This window comes from Leopardus geoffroyi, chromosome C1 (assembly GCF_018350155.1).
Source record: "Leopardus geoffroyi isolate Oge1 chromosome C1, O.geoffroyi_Oge1_pat1.0, whole genome shotgun sequence".
NCBI classification, from domain to species: Eukaryota; Metazoa; Chordata; class Mammalia; order Carnivora; family Felidae; genus Leopardus; species Leopardus geoffroyi.
The window spans coordinates 68,654,313-68,674,695 of NC_059328.1; the positions used below are offsets into that span (position 1 = coordinate 68,654,313).

Consider the following 20,383-nt stretch of genomic DNA (forward strand, 5'->3'; position numbering starts at 1 on the left):
TGTCCCTGGTTCCAGCTCAAATTAAATCACATGAAATTATGTTTGAGATTTATTTTGTGTGCTACTTGAGAAATGATAACGTTTCATGAATTTTTTAATGTTATCTCTGATAGCCCTTGCACCTCATTTGTCCCAAGGATATCACTGAAAATAATTTGAGAACAAACCAAAGAACTTTAGCACCTTAATCATTTAGCATTGAGTTGGTCACAGGAGAGGCTGGGGATGGATGAGTGCAGTCACCCTGTTGGTTTGGAGGGGAATCTCTCAGAAGACAGTAAAAATGGAGGCCTTTTTATCCTGATCACTAAATGCATCTTTTCCTGGTAATCCTTGGTTACTGGAGAATTAAAGACCCAGGATGAGGGTAGGAAGAGAAGATTTTATATTACCAGCATTTTATATTAACATTTTACATTAACATTTTTAGCAATATGAAATTTATAAAATGCATAAGCAGATATAACCTCTCTTGATCTAACTCCCAGAAACGCAGATAGCTGTGTATCCTTGGAAAAGTTGCCTATTCTTTCTTAAACATCAGCTTCCTCAATCGTAAGATGGGGAGAAGCAGAGATTCTCCTTAGACAAGTTACTTAAGCCCTCTGTTCCTCAGTTTCTTCATTTGTAACATGAAACAACAGTAGTAGGTCAAAATGTAATTTTGCTGATATTCAACAGTTTTTCACCTACCGAAATGGCAGTTTCACATAGTTCAACCTAATATCTATGGTATTATTGTGAAGATGAATACACTTAAGGGCCTAGCTCTTAGTACAAACTGAGTGTTAATTTTATAAATATGATCTCAGTTCATCCTTATAATAGCCCTGTGACAGATAATTGGGTTCCACCTGTGGATATAAATTTATGTGAAAAAATGTAAATAGTATATACGGATTTACAAGGGTGGGGGATTGTAGCTTTACAACAAATACTTCTGCAGTGTAACACTTTGTCTTGTGCTTTCTGGACTGCCCAGTGTTTGTCTATTGTATCAGCCAGCTAAGAAGGTCTCTAAACTGCTTTTCCCTCCCATCCAAATTTGCCATCCACTGGATGGTTCACTAGTTCTGAGGTTGCAACAAACACTAGTGTGACTTCGTTTATCTTATAAAATGGCTTAACGCCAAAAAAATGAGTATTCCCATGCTCATCGACTTATATAGGGTTATAAAAGCAGAGAAACTTATATAATATTATAATACACAGTGATAAATACAATCAAAGTTCAGAATTATTTGTTTGTATATTCTGATTATTTTGGAAATAATGGAAAGTTTTTCATTTTGGTATTGATTTCTTTTTTTTTTTTTTAATTTTTTTTTTCAACGTTTATTTATTTTTGGGACAGAGAGAGACAGAGCATGAACGGGGGAGGGGCAGAGAGAGAGGGAGACACAGAATCGGAAACAGGCTCCAGGCTCTGAGCCATCAGCCCAGAGCCTGACGCGGGGCTCGAACTCACGGACCGCGAGATCGTGACCTGGCTGAAGTCGGACGCTTAACCGACTGCGCCACCCAGGCGCCCCTTGGTATTGATTTCTAAGACACCAATTATAAACTCCTTGCCAAAGAACATTGTGCCTTTGCAAATATGTGTGTATAACATATATATACTAAATAGGTATATATTAAATAGGAATAGTTTATTATAATTGAAAGTATAGAATGCTAAATATTATGGAGGCAAAATGAGTAAATTGAAATTATTTAATCTATATTTTATAAAATGCCTTTGAGAATGAACTAGAAAAGTTACATGAATATTTTGTATAGAGTTCTCTATTGTGAATAAATATACTACATAAAAGTCAATGTATTATTATAGTTAGCAAAACTTATTATTGGATTTTTTTCTAATAATTTAAATCGAATAATAGTGATTTGGGGTCCTCTTCTCTCTAAGAAACTAATTCAAACTTGTACATTATTATTATTTATTTGAGAAATAATGTGGAATGTGCCAGGATTTTTCTCATAAAATGTATTTTTGCACATATGCAACGTCTAAATGATTAAGATGTAGACATCTTTTGTGAACCCTATCAAATATAAGGATCAAAAGAGAAATATAATGTAGCTATTTCTCCTATCCTTCTTTTTTCTCAAATATAATCATTTGAGAGGATTACTGTAATTTTTGAAAGGATTGAAATGAACAGAACAGTAATCTTAGTGAATAGGAATTTTAATAATTGAGTATTCAACATATTCTCTTATTTGACTGAAAAATAATTTTTCCTTTAATACTGTGTGTGTATGTGTGTGTGTGTGTGTGTGTGTGTGTGTGTGTAGAGAGAGAGAGCGTGTGTGTGTGTGTGTGTGTGTGTGTGTGTGTGTGTGTCAAAACACACGACACTGGTATTTTTTTTATTGGCTTTGTTTGTTTTAATTCTAAGATCTTGTTTCTAAATGGTGACTTTAGACACAAACTAGCATCATTTTCATTTTGCCAAAGAGAAGACTGGAGATAAGAGTGTAGGAGTTATTTGCCCAAAGTTATCTAACAAGGACTGGGAAGACTTCAAATCAGGTCTCAAAATTCTTGTCTTTTACATATAGATGATAATAATTTCGATTGACTAATCTATCCTAGAATTTAACCACTTTTTTTTCTTATTTATCTTTCTTTTAAACTGATATACTATAAATTCTTGAAATTCATACCAGTACTATTAGAGTAGACAGATATCTACTGAGCTAAGCAATAAAATACCAAATATTGTTTCAGAATAATAGAAGGCTTTGGGACCATATCCATAATTTAAATTATTAAAATAGAGTCGCCATTTGTGGGAGTTAGTAAAACATATACGTCTGGAAAGTGGCTAACGAACAATAGAAAGATTTACAGATTTTTGTCTATCTCAGTCACTTCATTTTCCATTCATTGTTGCTCAAGGATACATAAGCTTTATCACTATACTGTTTGAAGTAGAATTCAGCTACTGTGAAAATATTTTTTAGCAAAAATAACTTTTACACATTATGAAGAAAGTGTAAGTGATGTAGAAAACCCAAGCAATATAATAAAGTTTCTCTTTTAATTTAAAAATTCACTCAGACTGCTTCCCCAACTAACCCTTTCTTTCCCTTTTACCTTCCTCAATTTACCATCTTTTTTTTTTAATGTTTATTTATTTTTGAGAGAAAGAGAGAGTGTGAGCTGTCAGCACAGAGCCAGATGTGGGGTTTGAACCCACAAACTGTGAGATCATGACCTGAGCCAAAGTCGGATGCTTAACCAACTGAGCCACCCAGGCATGCCCCCAATTTGCCATCTTGATTGATATTGGTCCAATCTGTGCAAAATGACTTAGATGCAACTAAAAGTTCATTGTAAATTTGACCCAAACATACTAAAGAAAACCAGCAAACAAATAAGAGAATAATATAATTCTCATCCTGAGGAAAAGAATGTCACTGGGTAAATGACAAACTGATGGCAAGAAAAAACTAAACTAACCACCTGTCTAAGGCAGCTCCCCTAGCTTTCCTTATTTTTCTTCTTAGCACTTATAATAACCTGGAATAGCACATATTGCCTCTTTATTGTCTTTTTTTCCCCTCACTAGATGCTAAACACCATCAGAACAGGAACTTAATAGATTTTTATTTTCTTAAACAGACTCTGACACATATAGATGTTTCCTAAATATTTGTTGAAGGAATAAATAAAATAGAAATTGGTTGTCTGGGGAATAGAGTTTTATGGTTAACTGAATAAAAGTATATTTGTTGAAAATATTTCTAAAATGTCTGTAGTGAACATGGCAGTATTTAGATTGTGATTGAGTTTCATATTCCTTTTTAGGGTCATAATTCTGAATATCACTTGTTATATAGTATAATATATAAGTCATGGGAGTTACAGTAAAATCCATACTGACTTTATGACTGACCTTGTTTTGAATAAATCTTCAGTTTGGATGTGATTTCTTATAATTGGCCAATTTCCCTGAAAGGCAAGTAAGTAAAATATATTGATTAATTGAGAACTGTAGTTAATTGGGTTTTTACTAAAATTTATTTATACTGGCACAGAGTAGTAGGTACTCAATAAATATTTGTCAAATATGTGAAGTCTAGTTAGTTAAGATAGACTTGTTATTTTGTTTTTAGTTTCTTAATGAAAAGATAACTTTTCGATTAAATACATAATATGCAATAACATTAGAAACCACACAGCAGGCAACAATTTAAAAGAATTGCAATTTCTTCTTATTCTCTTCTTTTTTACCTTCCTTTTCCTCTTCCCTTATCCTTCCTTTTTTCCTTTCCTGAACAATCAAACCCTGAACTCATTAGGTGGGGACAAGTTAGGTTGGCATCCATAGGGAGTGTGGGCGGGGAAAGCCTCAACAGCCTAAAGAGCAGTGTTGGAGCTCACAAAGGATGAGAAGAATGTCTGGGTGGAGACTGGGATGTTTAACAGCAATAGGATATTGGTTACATGTGAGGAAATAGATCAAATAAATATATTAAGGATAATTGGGATATAGCTTTTTAATTGTTGAAGAAGGTAGTTAAAAATATGAAAAGAGAGCAACTATGTTAGATCATGTGGCATTGGTTTAGAAATCGAGGTTTCAGTGTGCAAAAATACAGATTTGAAGGGGTAAATGCACCCTGATGTGTATAAAGTATTCCCCAAAATGCCAAACGATGGAGAGAGCCCTAATGTCCATCAACTAATGAATGGATAAAGAAGACGCCATATATATATATATATATATATATATATATATATATATATGGTGTGTGTGTGTTTATAAAATGGAATATTACTCAGCCATCAAAAATAATGAAATCTTGCCATTTGCAATGAAATGGATGGAGCTAGAGTATATTATGCTAAGCAAAATAAGTCAGTCAGAGAAAGACAAGTATCATGTAAGTTCACTTATATGTGAAATATAAGAAACAAAACAGATGAACATATAGGAAGAGGGGAAAGAGAAGGGAGGAACAAGCCATAAGATACTCAATGACAAAGAACAAACTGAGGGTTGATGGAGGGAGGGGAGTGGGGGATGGGCTAGAAGGGTGATGGGTATTAAGGAGGGCACTTGTTATGATGAGCACTGGGTGTTGTATGTAAGTGATGAATCACTGAATTCTACTCCTAAAATCAATATTGCATTGTATGTTAACTAACTAAAGTTTAAATTAAAAAATAAATTAAATTAAAATGGAGGTATCAGTGTGAACTCCTAATGTATGGATATAGATACAGATACAAATATACATCAACATGTGTATACATGTACAAATAGCTGATAGATAGATAGACAGATTTTTTTCCTGCATATATTTCCTTAGTTCCAGATCCTGAGAACAATGACACACCCAAAACAATGGGAACACCTGCCTTCCCAATCTAAATACCATCTAAAGAAACTAGGACTGCTTGGAGAAACAGCTGTTTGCATACCCCGGGGCATGAAAAAGACAAAAATAAAGTGTATCTTATTGTGCCCCAAATACGGAAGTACTTGGGGTGCCTGGGTGGCTCAGTCAGTTGAGTGTCTGACTTCAGCTCAGGTTATGATCTCATGGTTCATGAGTTTGTGAGTTCAAGCCCTGCTGTCAGTGCAGAGCCCACTTCAGATCCTCCACCCCCTCTCCCTGCTCCTCCCCTGCTCATGCTCTCTCTCAAAAATAAACATTTAAAAAATATATGGGAGTACTCAAAACAATGCCAGGGACATGTCAAAGAAAGAGGTCAGACTAAAGAGGATCACACTGTGCATATCTGAGACTATTTGAAGACCAAAGTGAATAATAATAAGAGCAGATTATAACCTATTGGATAAAATGGATATCCATGAGTCTATATATATAAATATATATATATATATATAATATGTAAATATAATATTATATTATTATTAGATTATATATATGTAAATAAATAAATAAATTGAAATTTAATGTACTTCTCCACAATATAGTTACTAAAAACAAAAACAAAATCTTACAATGATCACCTTAATCATGAGATCAATACTAACATCACAAGTGATGTGCCAACTGATAGGACACTATGAGATCCATCCACCCTCACTTTCATGATGCTGCAAAGACAGATAATCTAAGTCCAATAATAAGAAAACAGAAGATAAGCCTAAAATGAGCATATTACAAAATAATAAATTGTAATTTTTTTAGTTTCTTAAATTTCTTAATTTTTTAAAATTTTCAGACCCATGAAAATAATGGGAAAACTGAGGAAATCTTCTAGATTAAAAAAGACTAAAGAGTTTAAAAACTAAATGCACTCCTTAATTCTGGACTGGATCCTTTTGCTAAAAAGAGCATTGTTGAAACAAATCGCAAAACTTAAATGCAGTCTGAGGGTTGAATGGTAGTGATGAATCAATTCTGATGTTGGTGGTTGTATTTCATTTATAAAGGAAAATGTGCTTGTTTCTGTTGAAAAATATGTTCAAGTAGTCATAGTAATGAGTTGTCATTACTCACAGATAATTCAGGAAAGACTTGACTTGTATTGCAGTTGCAATATTTCAAAGTAAGAAAATAACTTTTAAAAAATTCAAATTAAACACCTTCCATGAAATTTTGTCATAATCCTAAAATAGTTTTTAGGTTATAGAAAAGTATTTTATATTTCATGAATTTGTATAATACAATTGGAGGTATAGAATGCAGGGGGGGTGTTCCCCCCATCCCCTTTAAAAATAAAGTGGAATAATAATGAAAAAGGACAATTATGCTTGGTGGGAGTTCCAGTGAAAACAATTAAGACCTCCCAAATGTTTGGTACTCATGGCTGTAGTAATGGCTTTCTGTTTTCTTTTGTTTAAATATTAAGTGCCTCTTTATATATTTTAGTAAGAAGGAACCAATTCTCTATGATAGGTATTAAAATATCAATGGATATTATCTTAGAAAATTAAGATTCTTCCTGAGGGGCAGAAAACTTAGTAGGAATATGTGTACAGATAACATTTTTATATTTACTTACATTACTATAATACAACCTTTTAAAATAATATGTCAAATAATAGATTATAATGTTCCCTCCCTGCATGAACTTGAAGTAAATTCTAGCAAGAACTGGCCATGCAGCTCATGGATAAAGAGAAGCCTAAGAGGGAGGATATCACTGCATCCATTTATTTATTTATTTGCCTATTTATTTATTTTAACTTTATTTAGTTTGAGAGAGAGAGAGCAGGCAGGGCCAGAGAGAGGGAGAGAGACAGAATCCCAAGCAGACTCCACACCGTCAGCGTAGAGACCAACGCGGGGCTTGAATTCACAAACTGTGAGATCATGACCTGAGCTGAAATCGGATGCTTAACAAACTGAGCTGCCCAGGTGTCGCTGAAGCTATTTACTGTTATCAGTGTTGACTATCTTTTAAATAATCCTTTCCCTGTTTTGAAGAATACTCTTTATTCTTTTGTGGAATTGAATTGTGGGTATGAGGGTTTTGGTGTATGACTAGAGAGGTGATGTATGGGGGCCCCGGGTTATCTGAGATTTGCTGTCCTTTCACTGAAAAAAATTTCTCATATCTAAGTATCTGCCAGCCTTGGGGAGTTCCTCCTGGCCAGGTATTGCAATGTGCTAACAGAAGCAAAAATATAACAATAAGCCTTCTTACGTTTCATGGGCTCTCTCTTATGAAAAATTAACTTTTCACAAATATGATTTGAAGAAATTTATGGTGTTCACTTAAGAAAACACTCAGAATTCCATGTTACTGAGGACAAGTTAGGCTAAGATCAGTAACACTGTGCAGCGGATTCAAACTACAATTTTGCTCTAAAACTATGGAAACTTAGACAAATTATTTAATCTTTGTGCTTCATTTTCTTCATATGTAAAATGAGGGTAACAATAACACCTATATCATAGGATTATTATGAACATTAAATGAGACAGCACATGTAAACTGCTTAAAGTAGTACCTAGGACATAGGAAACACTCACTAATTCCTATCTGTTATTATAATTATTTGAGATCAAGGAATTAAGACAAAGATATCAAGCAACAATGGAAGCTACACTAAGAAATCAGTGATTTCTTAGAAGACATTTGACTGATCATTCTCTGAATAAATATATTTATTTCCATGTAACTAACACCATATTAAGGCATGCAAGTACCCCTTTTTTTTCCATCTGTAGAAATGGGGGTGATAATAGCGGTATTCCTCACAACATTGTTATAAGGATTTAATTATAAAACTTAGCAATTTACCTGCCACTACTAATAAGCACTCAAAAAAACACTAGTTGTACTACTATTGCTAATTATTATTATTATTATCTTTATGATATAATAAGATCAGAGTCTGAGACATACATGTGAGGGCATAATTACAATTTTATAGTATGATAAGAACAGAAGAGCTAACATTTCAATTATTTTTAAGAAGGAATGCAGTTTTTCCAGATGGAGAGGAAGGGAATAGCATTCATGAATTCCCCATGTGTTTTACCTAAACTTGACTTGTTTTAAAAAAAAATCAGTGGGCCCACAGTTATTCCACTGAGAAAGTACTTTTGAATTGACCATGTCCACACAAACTAATCAATCAACAGGTAATTGAAAACCAAATCTGTGAAATACGCAGATGAAATGTAAGACAGCCTCCCAGCTGATTTTCCTATATCCACACTCTGTCTTCTTTAGTATACTTTTCATAAGGTTGACACACTAATCTTCTTAAATGCAGTTTTCATCATGCTATAGCTGTTGGAGAATATAGTGTTCGTTCCCGAATGCCTGCTGCATCAAGCCCAAATGACTGTGTCTAGCTTTAAGGATCCTCCACAGTCACATTTCAGAGTATAGCACCAGCACCAACATCACCTGGGAACCTGTTAGAAATAGATAATCTCACACCTCAATCCAGACCCACTAAATTAGAGTCTGCAGTTTAACAAGATCCCCAGGAATGCAAATTAAAGGTTGAGAAACACTGCTATACAATATCCATTAATCTAAAGCAAACAAAATCACTCACCCATAACACAGCCCATGGTCCCATCAAGAAGAATGAAATCCTTTCATTAATATCTCTGTATCCAAACAATCCCTTTGCTCATATTCATAACACCATTAGAAATACCTTATTTCCTTCCCCTCGACTATCTAAATCCCATCCATTCCTGAAGGCCCTGTGGAAAAATCCTCTATCTTCCATCAAACGAACACCATTTCAAGCCACACTAACCTTGCTGAAAAATTCTTGCGTTTATGTCAATACCATTTCATTGCTCTTATTTATTATCCATTAAATAATCATTTTCTGAACGCTTATTATTGTTTACCAGGCACCGTTGCACTGGTTAGAAAACAAAAATGCAGACCTTCCTTGTCTTCATTAAGCTCACAATCAGAGCAGTCAAGGTTCAGTAGAGATACCTTAAGTTCCACAGACAAGAAGTGCAAATGGGTAGATGTACAGGTGCAGGGCCATATTGGGTAAAGCAACCTGATTTGTGCTTTTTTATTGTTGTTAGGACTACTTAAATGAAGGAAGTAAGTTGAAATTTATTAAAACCTTCTGTGGCACAAAATAGATGAAATGTTTTAACTGATAAAGAGAGATTGTGCTTTGTTTCATGTTAATTTTATAATCCTGTAGATGATTAATTTTTTGTAGGACAGCAACATGTCTTTCTTCATTCATTCAACAAATACCAGAAATTTTCAAATAGCTCCTATTTGTCCTTTTCTGACTCTTTAAGCCTCAAACATGGTATGCACTAAATAAATACTTGTTGATTGAAGACAGTCTTTGATCTCACGTTGGAGACTAGGTTTACACACATGGAACGGCCATTGTGCAAATGCAGCTTTTCCTCCTACTGCTTTTCATGACATAAGGAAATGTTCACGAATTTGCAATGACACTTTGGTTTACTAGGAGTGTCTTTTGGATCAAAAAGTTCCTCCAGGGTGCCATGGAAGTTTCTGTTTCTCTGCAGCTAATGTTTTCATTCACCAGAGACTGTTTTGGGAGTATAGCCAACCAAATGGAATTGGCTAGTAAAAGCTTTTGTGGGTGAGCATTTCGGAAACAAGTTTCAAGACCATTTGCCAGCAAAACCTCAGCAGGTAGAATTTTAAACAACATAAGTTAATATAAAGGCTTGATTTGAAGAAGCCTGGAGGAGCAGGAAAGAGTAAAGTGAAGTATGTAACATCCTACATTCTTTGAGGGTAAGAATTAAAGTTAGCTTTCCTTATTGCAAAACTACTCATCAGCTCCTTGGATAGAAACAGATGCTTCTGGTAGACAGGCATTCTCCAAAAGATCTCATGCTCCAAACAACAGCACTGGAGTATATTAAGGTTAGATATTATTATGTAAGACCTTTTGTGAGCCCCTCGTATCCTTCAATGTGATTTGAGAGAAGGATAACATAAGGAAACGTCAAAACCGAACTAAGTAAAAAGACGACTTCCAACTAACGTAAATTGGAACTCTATAGGATCTGGTGTTATACAAAAAGTGACCATCACTTTGACTAAAGAATCAGCAATTTCCTTATATTTATAATCTTCGAATTACTTACAACTTTCCCTTATCTTAATCAGCCACCTTGGCGAAGGTGAACATTCCCACATCATGTGCAATTTTCTCTTCAACTTTTAATTTCTCTGGGTACAGGAAAAAAGCTCTGGGCCCTTAATTGAGCAATTACTATTTCTTAAGTGAATATAGAGTTTGAGGATAGTGCCAAAATCTTCCTTTCATCCAGAGAACAAGTCTAACACAGTCAGCGGCATACACATTGTCTGGCAACACCCCAGCTTTAGGCTGAAGAGCCAAGTCAAGACTGAAAGGGAAACTCATTCTTCACCCCTAGTCACTCCCTGGCATCTACTGAGGTTCTTGAAAGAATGCCAATTAGGACCGATTTACATGTCTCCTTGGAGGTTTTAGATAACTCTTCACTCTAAGAACTGTTTGTTTTTCTCATTTAGACCATTTCTCCAGAGTAGGATTTGCAAACTTGCTGCTGAATATGCTGTTTGCAGATCACTGCTAGGTTTCCATACTGACATAAAGCCCTGGTACTTGAAAAATTCATTAAGAAGTGACTCATCTGAACTCCCAGATCTAAATCTGTAGAGTGATTCTGCAATGTTGTCCCAGAATTCAAGCAACAGAAATTAAAGAGTTCATATGCAAACGGTTTATAAAATACACCTAGACAAGGCACTTATTGCTTCATAGCTCGTGCCATTGTTTGAGGAATTCTGTTTTTAAATTTTCTTTATATGGAGCTGGAATCCACTTCTCTGGAACTTTTTGCCATTTGTCTTGGTTTTCTAAAATACTCGCTGTCTCCTTTACATAAGAAGCCCTTCAAATATGTGAAGATAGTTTCCGTGCTTCTCTTCTTCTGCAGGTTTCTCTTTTTAATTAAACTTCTATTCGTTCAGCTACTCCCTAGGTTATATGGCATCCAAACTTCATCATTAATGAGAAGCTAAGTTTTCAATAACCATATGTTGAACATAGTCTTTTAATGATTATCTCAATTAAAATTAAAAATACCTACAAACTGTACCTTAAATAACCTTTTTTATGTTTGGTCAAGTTTTCATTGATTGCTGTATTTAGGTGGTTTGTAATACCTAAGATACCATCTAGAAATTGCCATGAAAATGTCAGACTGGTAAACCCAGCTATAGAAAGCATCTTTTTGGTTGCCTCCATTAATGAAAATGTTACCAGACACTACTAAGTGGTGATTGAAACATCATGCTGAAGTATTACTGTTAGCTACTGGTGTAAAATTTCTCACCAGAGAACTATCACAACTTCAGGATAAAATGTTTGCTATCAAAATACAAATTTTAGCAGGCACTAAAATTGTCAAGAAGACCTAAGATCACTTTGTTTCTTAATTACAGTTTAAAAAATTATTATAAAAGTATCAAATTAAAAGTTACTATTTGAAAAATTCTAAGCATTTATGAAATTATAATAAGCTAACCCTTTAAGTCAGAATTGAAGACAGTTTGAATATTCCCTATATGCCCACAAAAGTTTCTCTAGTCTTTTGCAAAATAAAATGATGATTTGTCCAACAATGTAGATGGTTAATATTCACCCAAGTGACATCAGTGATTTAATGCATCATGCTTTTTCTTCTCATTAAAATTGCTATTACTGAAGCTTGGCTAAATTTTCTTCATGCTTGGCTCTCCACTTAAGTCTGAGACTCTACAGGTTTCCTCTTATATCATGTTTTACTTTGTCTTCAGTTATTTTTCTTCCTTCTCTTACCTGCTTTCAAGAAATAGAAGCCCTTTGATGTGCCAATTCTGAGTATATTCAGATAAAATGCAAATAATTCAATAGACTTCTTAAGGAAGAAGAATGTGAGAGGTCGTTTCCCTTATTCATTGGCTATTTTATTGAGGTTAGATGACCCATGGTAGAGGCTTGCTGGAGTGAGTTTCGAATTGGCAAAAAACAAAACAAAAAAAAAAAAACCAAAAACAAAACTAACTTCCTATAAAGGAATGGTGGCAGAAAGAGAAAAAAAAGTGAAGTAGGAAAGTCCAAATGTATATTCTTATCAAGTCTTACACTTGTCCAATAGTTACAAGCCTCTCTGAAAATATTTATATGTGTGGGTGGAGGCAAGTTGCCCATTAAATTGTAGGAAGTGTTATCAGATTCATCAGGACTTGGTTGTAAATTTGACTACACAGTTTTGGCTCATAGAGAAATAAGGAGGAAATATCTGATTAAAGTGTGCATTGCTGCTGAGGCAACTGAATGTTGCCATAGCAATTGAGATGAAATGTGCAAGAAGTGAGATAATTAAATCTAACCCCTTTAGTAGTTTTGACAGTCAATGCACTGCCAATAGGAAAAGTTATCTACAGTATTAAGATAAAACACATTCCTTATGGAAAGTCTCCTTACTAGTATTTTGTTGTTCCCTTTCTAAATACATTGCTTTAGGTGTCTAATTTGAATGTTCTCTTTTAATAATCAAATACAGTTTTGACCTTGGTCTGCAGCTGCCTAGAATTTCTGCTAGTTTATTGTATCATGGGAGCAGACATCTATAAAAAATATCCAATTTTTTTCCCTCAAGTTCTTAGAAAAAAGTATTCTGAAGCCAAAGCTGTCATATTTGAGCTTGGAATTCAATAATATCTAGAACGTGCTGCCCTCTTCAGGAGCTGGTGCTTAAAATTATTTTGCTTTTTTTTTTTGAGCAGTTTAAAAATTATAAATATGAGTTATAATATCAAAAATAGTATTAATAATTCTTTGGGAATAAGCACCACATACAATAAAATATTTCTAAGTTAAAAGTCTTTTCCATTAAAATATTTCATTAAAAATCAATAAATACAAAATTTTGAAATAAATTGTCAATATGTACAATTAAGTATATAAATAGTTTCCTTAAAAGGAACTATTTTAAGTTTTCTTAAACTTAAGAAACTATTTTAAGTTTCCTTAAAACTATTCCTATACTCATTGGCAGAATTCCTGAATCATTACAGAATTTCTACAGAAACTACCCAAATATTTCTTTAAAAGTAAAAATGTTTAAAAACTAAGATATCCTCTATGTCAAAATCTAAGTAGGACACAGTTCAAATCTTAATTTTATTCTCCAGAAAAAAAGTCAGTAAATTTTGTGAACATCAATATCTGTCATTTCAGGGGCACCTGGCTGCCTCAGTAGGTAGATGATGTGACTTCTAATCCCAGGGTCGTGAGTTCAAGTCCCACGTTGGGCATAGAGCTTACTTAAATATACATACGTGTGTGTGTGTGTGTGTGTGTGTGTGTGTGTGTGTGTATACAATTTGAATTTTTAGCTAGTTTTTATTTATAGAAACATTTTCTTTACTGGAAATAATGATTCAAATTACATTAACACATGACAATTATTATTCAAAATTATTTCATTCAAAAATAGCCTTGGGGCCCCTGGGTGGCTCATTGGGTTAAAGTATCAACTCTTGATTTCAGCTCAGGTCATGATCTCCAGTTGGTGAGATTGAGCCCTGCTTTGGGCTCTGTGCAGACAGAGCCTCCTTGGGATTCTCTCTCTTACTCTGTCTCTGCCACTTCCCTGCTTGCGTGCACTCTCTCTCTCAAAATAAGTAAATAAACTTAAAAACAAAAACAAAACTTTGAAGGGTCTGAAATGTCATTATCCAAAAACTCAAGTAAAAACCATTTTCTGAGTATGTTTTCTATTAAAATTTCCTTAGACATCTAGTTTTGGTGGGGGGGGGGAGTAGAGGGAGATGACTTAGTGTGTTTTTCTCTAAATTATGATATTTAAAAAATAAGTAAATAAAGGAACGGAAAATGACCAATACATAATAACACTATCAGGATATAAGAAAAGCATATTTTCTTACATACTGACATGTTTCTTTATTTTAGAACTATTGACACTAAGAAAGGTAATTTTGTACTAATTATTAAATGTGAGAGTAAGTTTTAATTACAAAATTCTAAAGAACACAAGAAATTCAAGAAAAAATTCCTTTTTCAAATATAATTTTGTTCTAATTCTTATCATGGGTGCAATCAAAACCTTGTTTTTAATGAACGGAAAACAATAAGAAAATAAATAATGCTTTGTTATCATTTATTTAGTGTGGAAAAGTTGGAGCTTAGACTTCTAATTTTGTTTCTCACCTCCTACATCAGATTTCCAGTTCAAGATTCCAAACAGGAAAATAACTTATATAGAAATTTGGATTAAAAAAAAATGGTCACTCATCCAGATGGCCAACAGGCACATGAAAAGATGCTCACCATCGCTCCTCATCAGGGAAATACAAATCAAAACCACACTCAGATATCACCTCACGCCAGTCAGAGTGGCCAAAATGAACAAATCAGGAGACTATAGATGCTGGAGAGGATGTGGAGAAACGGGAACCCTCTTGCACTGTTGGTGGGAATGCAAATTGGTGCAGCCACTCTGGAAAACAGTGTGGAGGTTCCTTAAAAAATTAAAAATAGACCTACCCTATGACCCAGCAATAGCACTGCTAGGAATTTACCCAAGAGATACAGGAGTACTGATGCATAGGGGCACTTGTACCCCAATGTTTATAGCAGCACTCTCAACAATAGCCAAATTATGGAAAGAGCCTAAATATCCATCAACTGATGAATGGATAAAGAAATTGTGGTTTATATACACAATGGAGTACTACGTGGCAATGAGAAAGAATGAAATATGGCCCTTTGTAGCAACATGGATGGAACTGGAGAGTGTTATGCTAAGTGAAATAAGCCATACATTGAAACACAGATACCATAGGTCTTCACTCTTATGTGGATCCTGAGAAACTTAACAGGAACCCATGGGGGAGGGGAAGAAAAAAAAAGAGGTTAGATTTAGAGAGAGCCAAAGCATAAGAGACTCTTAAAAACTGAGAACAAACTGAGGGTTGATGGGGGGTGGGAAGGAGGGGAGGGTGGGTGATGGGTATTGAGGAGGGCACCTTTTGGGATGAGCACTGGGTGTCGTATGGAAACCAGTTTGACAATAAACTTCATATATTGAAAAAAAAGAATGTATAAAAAAAAATGGTCACTAATGTTGACCTCAAGAAAGTAGAACGACCCTCAATTTTCCCTTAAAGAGTTTTGGGTATAGCTGTCGCATCTATAGAAATGAAAGTTTCAACGGAGCTAAAGGGGAGAAGGAGAGTAGTTCATTGACAACATTCTCTTAATCCTAATATATTTGTTTGGGGAAAATATAGTGTTTTATTTCTGACTTTGAAACTCCTTATCACAACAACTGCTTAATTCTAAAGTAGCTCTGTTCAAAATCATGTAATACATGTTCAAGAATTCTTAGAACACTGATTTGTGTTTTCTGCAATAGATTTACTTCATTTTTGTTTTGCTGCTGATGCATTACATTTGGCGGTTAGAACCCCTGTGGATGGAAGTATAATAAATAATAATATTTTCTTTGCTTTCCAGGGTATTTATGGCATAATGATAAATTTCATCTTTCCCAGAATGGTAAGTAAAGAGCTCTTTCTATATATGATAGTACTCAAACAAGAAAGAGTGAATTGTTATAATAAAAATGGAGTGGCATTTGCTAAAAGTATTGAATGATCTGATAATTATAAGGCAGCTTATATTCTTGAAATAAATGGATACTGCATTCAAATTCTATAAGCATTCCAAAATTCTCACCATGTACAGGCTCTTCAGAGTATAAGATTTCTGGGTTTTGTTGTTGTTGTTGTTGTTGTTGTTGTATTGCATTTGAACACAGTGTAGTCAACATTTTGTTTTCTGGGATAATTTATTTTAAAGTATACACAGATATAGAAATAAATGTGGTTTATATTCTATGAGCATAAAGAAAAAGCATATCTGTGATACATATTGAGAGTTGGTGAGTAAGAGTCCTTTGGAATTTTTACTGTTACATAAAAACTGATTGTAATTTATGTTTGACCAGGGCTTTGCAGCATCTGTGAATTTAAAAATGTTTGTTTTCTAAGAGCATATATCATAACTTCTCCTAAGCAAGCTAGCTACTGTATGATTTTGTTTAAACACATAGTTTTCTTGCCTTTATGTTTTTATGATGTCAAAAGGTAATGTTTAGTTTTAGTCTTAATCATAACCTCTTTACAATTCAAATAACAATAAAAATTAATTTTATTGAATGGGAAAGGTCAATGTAAAATGATATTTCTCAGCAAGTTATTACTGCTTCTTATGATGTTTTTTTTCCCAGTAGTCTTGGATATTCCCTATAAAAAGAAGGAATTTCTCACTGTAGAAAAAAATCACTTTGAAATAAACTGATCATCAAAATTGCTATTAATAATAGTGGAAATGCAGGGCACAAAATACATACATTGTACATTGTGTACACGTGTGCTTGTGTACCAAGAGGAAAGAGAATTGAGAGCATATGGTAGACTTAGGAAAAAAACTCAAAAAAAGGTGCACAAAACAGTGGAAAATGGGTAGTTTAATAGTCTTCATCACATCTTCAATTCCTGAATTTCCTATAATAAATATGTATATTTTTATAATCAGAACAACACCATTATTTGAATATTAGGCTATTTAAAACAGTATATTTACTATTAATGAAATGTGAATATATGTAACAGAGGAAATAGGTCTTGTGCCAATTGCATAATCAAAATGATCTTACACAATTTTAAAAGAGCAAAGGCAAAAACAAAACAAACAAACAAAAAACTGCAGCTAAGCCCAGAAGGAACCAAAAATATAAATTGAAGTTTAATTGGATTAAAAAAAAAAGATAATGAAGAATTTAAAATGAGGTTAAAGCTATCACTCTTACTAATTTTACTCCCATACAAAAATACTCCTAGAATTCAGGTACATGTGTGTGAAAAAATAAACATTTTAAAATTGAAATGAAAAGATCTGCAGTTTCACATTGGTGTATAGTTCATAACAATTTGATATTTTATGAAATTTTTAAGAAGAAAAGCCAATATAGGGATGCCTGGCTGGCTCAGTCAGTAGAGCATGTGACTCTGGATCTCAGGGTTGCAAGTTCAAGCCCCACAAAGGGTATACAGATTACTTAAGAATAAAATCTTCTATAAATAAATTGATTAATTAACAAATTAATTAAATCATTTTTTAAAAAAGAAGAAAAGGTCTAGCTAGAAACAGGCTAAAACATGAAGGTAAAACTTTTAAAATAAGCTCACACTTTTAAGACAGTAAATCAAACTCCTCAATAATAACAGAAAACTGTGATCTAAAATCTGTGTAATTTACTCACCTACAACCAATAATCACCTTTACAAGTTTAATGTACAGAATTATTTTAAGATCCAAGATTGAGAGTAATAAAGTATAATAGACAACTAGGTAACTACAAGAATATGTTAGCACAAGGGTTTTTTTAAATCTAAATAATATTTTAAAATCATTTATTAATAATAAACATAATAAATAAAACGAATAGAATATTTTCAAGATTAAAAATTTCTTCTCAGGAGTAATTTATTATATGAAAATACAGCATAAATGTATGAGCTGCAGTTATATCTCAAATATCCAACAACTTTATCTGGACATAAGCCATAATTTTAGAGGAAATTTAGGGAAGAAAAAAAAAGTGCTCTAGCCAGCATCTTACTCATGTTCACATTAATACTTCCCAAATTCTCACTTGCATCCCACTTGCTCTCAGTTTACATAAATCTAAAACAGAATTTGTTCTCTGATTGTCTAGCTCAGAAACCAGGAAGGATATTATAAAAACCGAGAGGGGCAAGAGGAATGAATTGAAAAGTCAGAGGCTGTTCCCACCTTCTCACCAGTTGTAAGAAAGAATTGAGGGACCAAAGACTAACTATACGATTGATTTTGAGAAGCTATATCGTATACTTTGGGTTTAAAATTTCTAATCTCTTAAATCAGAGAGTTATACTGGAAGATTTTTTATTAAATCTGCATTCCTTTCTAGCCCTAGAATTTTACAATAAAATAATGTATCCTTAAACTTACTATACAGAGCATAAGATAATATTGTGAGATTTGGAGTCATTAGAATGAAAAGGTTTTAATGACTAAAAGGGTTTTAATGATTAAAAGGGTAATTTTCATTCGTTTGCAAAATTCACTTGTATTGAAAGTCTCATCCAAATTATATTGTATAAATGAGAGACTATATATTGTGCATTTTGATAATATTCTTTTCATATAGCTATTTTTTAAATGTACCTAAAATTTTTAATTGAAATTTCTCACTTTGCTTTAAATACCACTGTAAATAATGTGTGAGGGAAAAATCTAGCATCAGTCTTTTCTAAAGACTGGGAAGCCAAATTCATATCTATTTGTATATGGATGTATATATTTCTAATAGGTTTATGCTGCAAAGATGCTAATCTGATTTATTGGGGAATCAAAATTTTAATTCTTAATTCTCTTTTTGCTTCTACCCTATCTTTAGTATGACTGACATATCATGACATTTTAGAAAAAAGATAAACAAAATTAACCTCCCACCCATAACCAAGATCAGGTCAGCGTAACAAGTTATTGGATAACTAAAACATCTGCTCATTCCAACTATTTCTTTCTGATTTGTAACTGCAAATTTAAGCAAGCTGCTAAATTTCTGAATTACTATGTGAACTAAATTGAAAAGTAAATATATATTTTGTTTCACATGTATCTATTCAAACTAACTTTAAAACAGAATAAATCTTCAGAATTAACAAGTTTTTCTAATAGATTAGAGACAAATGCCAACTATTTAAATAAAGCAAATTTCTCAGTGTAATTAATCTGCTCTTCAGCAAAATAGATCTTTCCTCTCATTCCCAATTCTGGCTGTACTTAATGAACAAAGATTGAATTCATATTTCTGTGAATAGTCACAGCATCTAGTCTTCAATGAAGAATAAAATATGTTTTATTTCTGAGAGCATGAATAAAAATTTGTTACTTTATTTCATGAATGACAAAAGTTCCATATTGGAGTTAAGTATAGCCAATAGTCATTGTGCAATTTATCTTTTAAAATTCCACAACGGTTTCAAATATATCAAATGTCAATTTTTAGGTCAGATGTAGTAATAGTAAAGAATTGTTAATTGGCCAACAGGTTGATTAGTTTAATATTTTGAGAAAAGGAAAGATTAAAAACAGTTCTCTCTTTTTCCTTCAATTAAAATTGCAAGCAATTATTCTTGTAGATTATAGATCCCTTTTGGGATTTCCGGTTTCATATAACTTTTTGGTTCATTTCACAGGAATAATATTCATCTTAATTAGCAAAAAACAGTTGATGGGCTTTTTATAAGAGGAAATTCACTCCATGCACTGATTACTGACACTAGATTATTCTGTTTAAAAATAATAATAATAAAGCTCTGCTTTTAGAGCAGTTGGTTGAATATGTTATCTGTTAATAGCCATTGTCTTGGAAGACAGGATGTCTTTCTTGATGGATGGTTAATACATTTTGTTTTAACCACAGAACTTATTAGCAATAACCTAAATTGGCTTATGAAATGAGTTTTTACCATTTCAGTTCAAACATACAAATCAAAATTATTAAATAAATAAAAAGACATTTCTGGTGTGTTATTGAATTGCTTTTCACAGTTTATAAGGTTAAAATACTTGCTTCCTTTTTAAAAAATTAAATATTTAGCAGCTAAAAAATAAAATGTCCAATACACATATAAGAAATAAATCATGAATGCCTGTGTCCCCTGTGACCTTCCAAGTTCTCTTTGTGCCCTTCTATAATTCCTTAACCGTCTTCCTCAGAACTAAACAGTATCCTAAATTTTCCCTATCCCTTATTTTCCTTATAATTTTATTGCATGGATTTGCACCCCTAA

At 33.1% G+C, this 20,383-nt stretch overlaps 1 protein-coding gene across 24 annotated transcripts in view; it reads left to right on the plus strand.

Annotated features, from left to right (window-relative positions):
* The window catches only part of ADGRL2 (adhesion G protein-coupled receptor L2), a 625,523-nt gene that overhangs the window by 387,833 nt on the left and 217,307 nt on the right, over positions 1-20,383 (plus strand). For all 24 annotated transcript variants that reach the window (XM_045478006.1, XM_045478025.1, XM_045478013.1 and 21 more), the window contains one exon: positions 15,993-16,034. The gene's annotated coding sequence lies outside the window, so the exon portion shown is untranslated. The remainder of the gene's footprint in view (positions 1-15,992; positions 16,035-20,383) is intronic.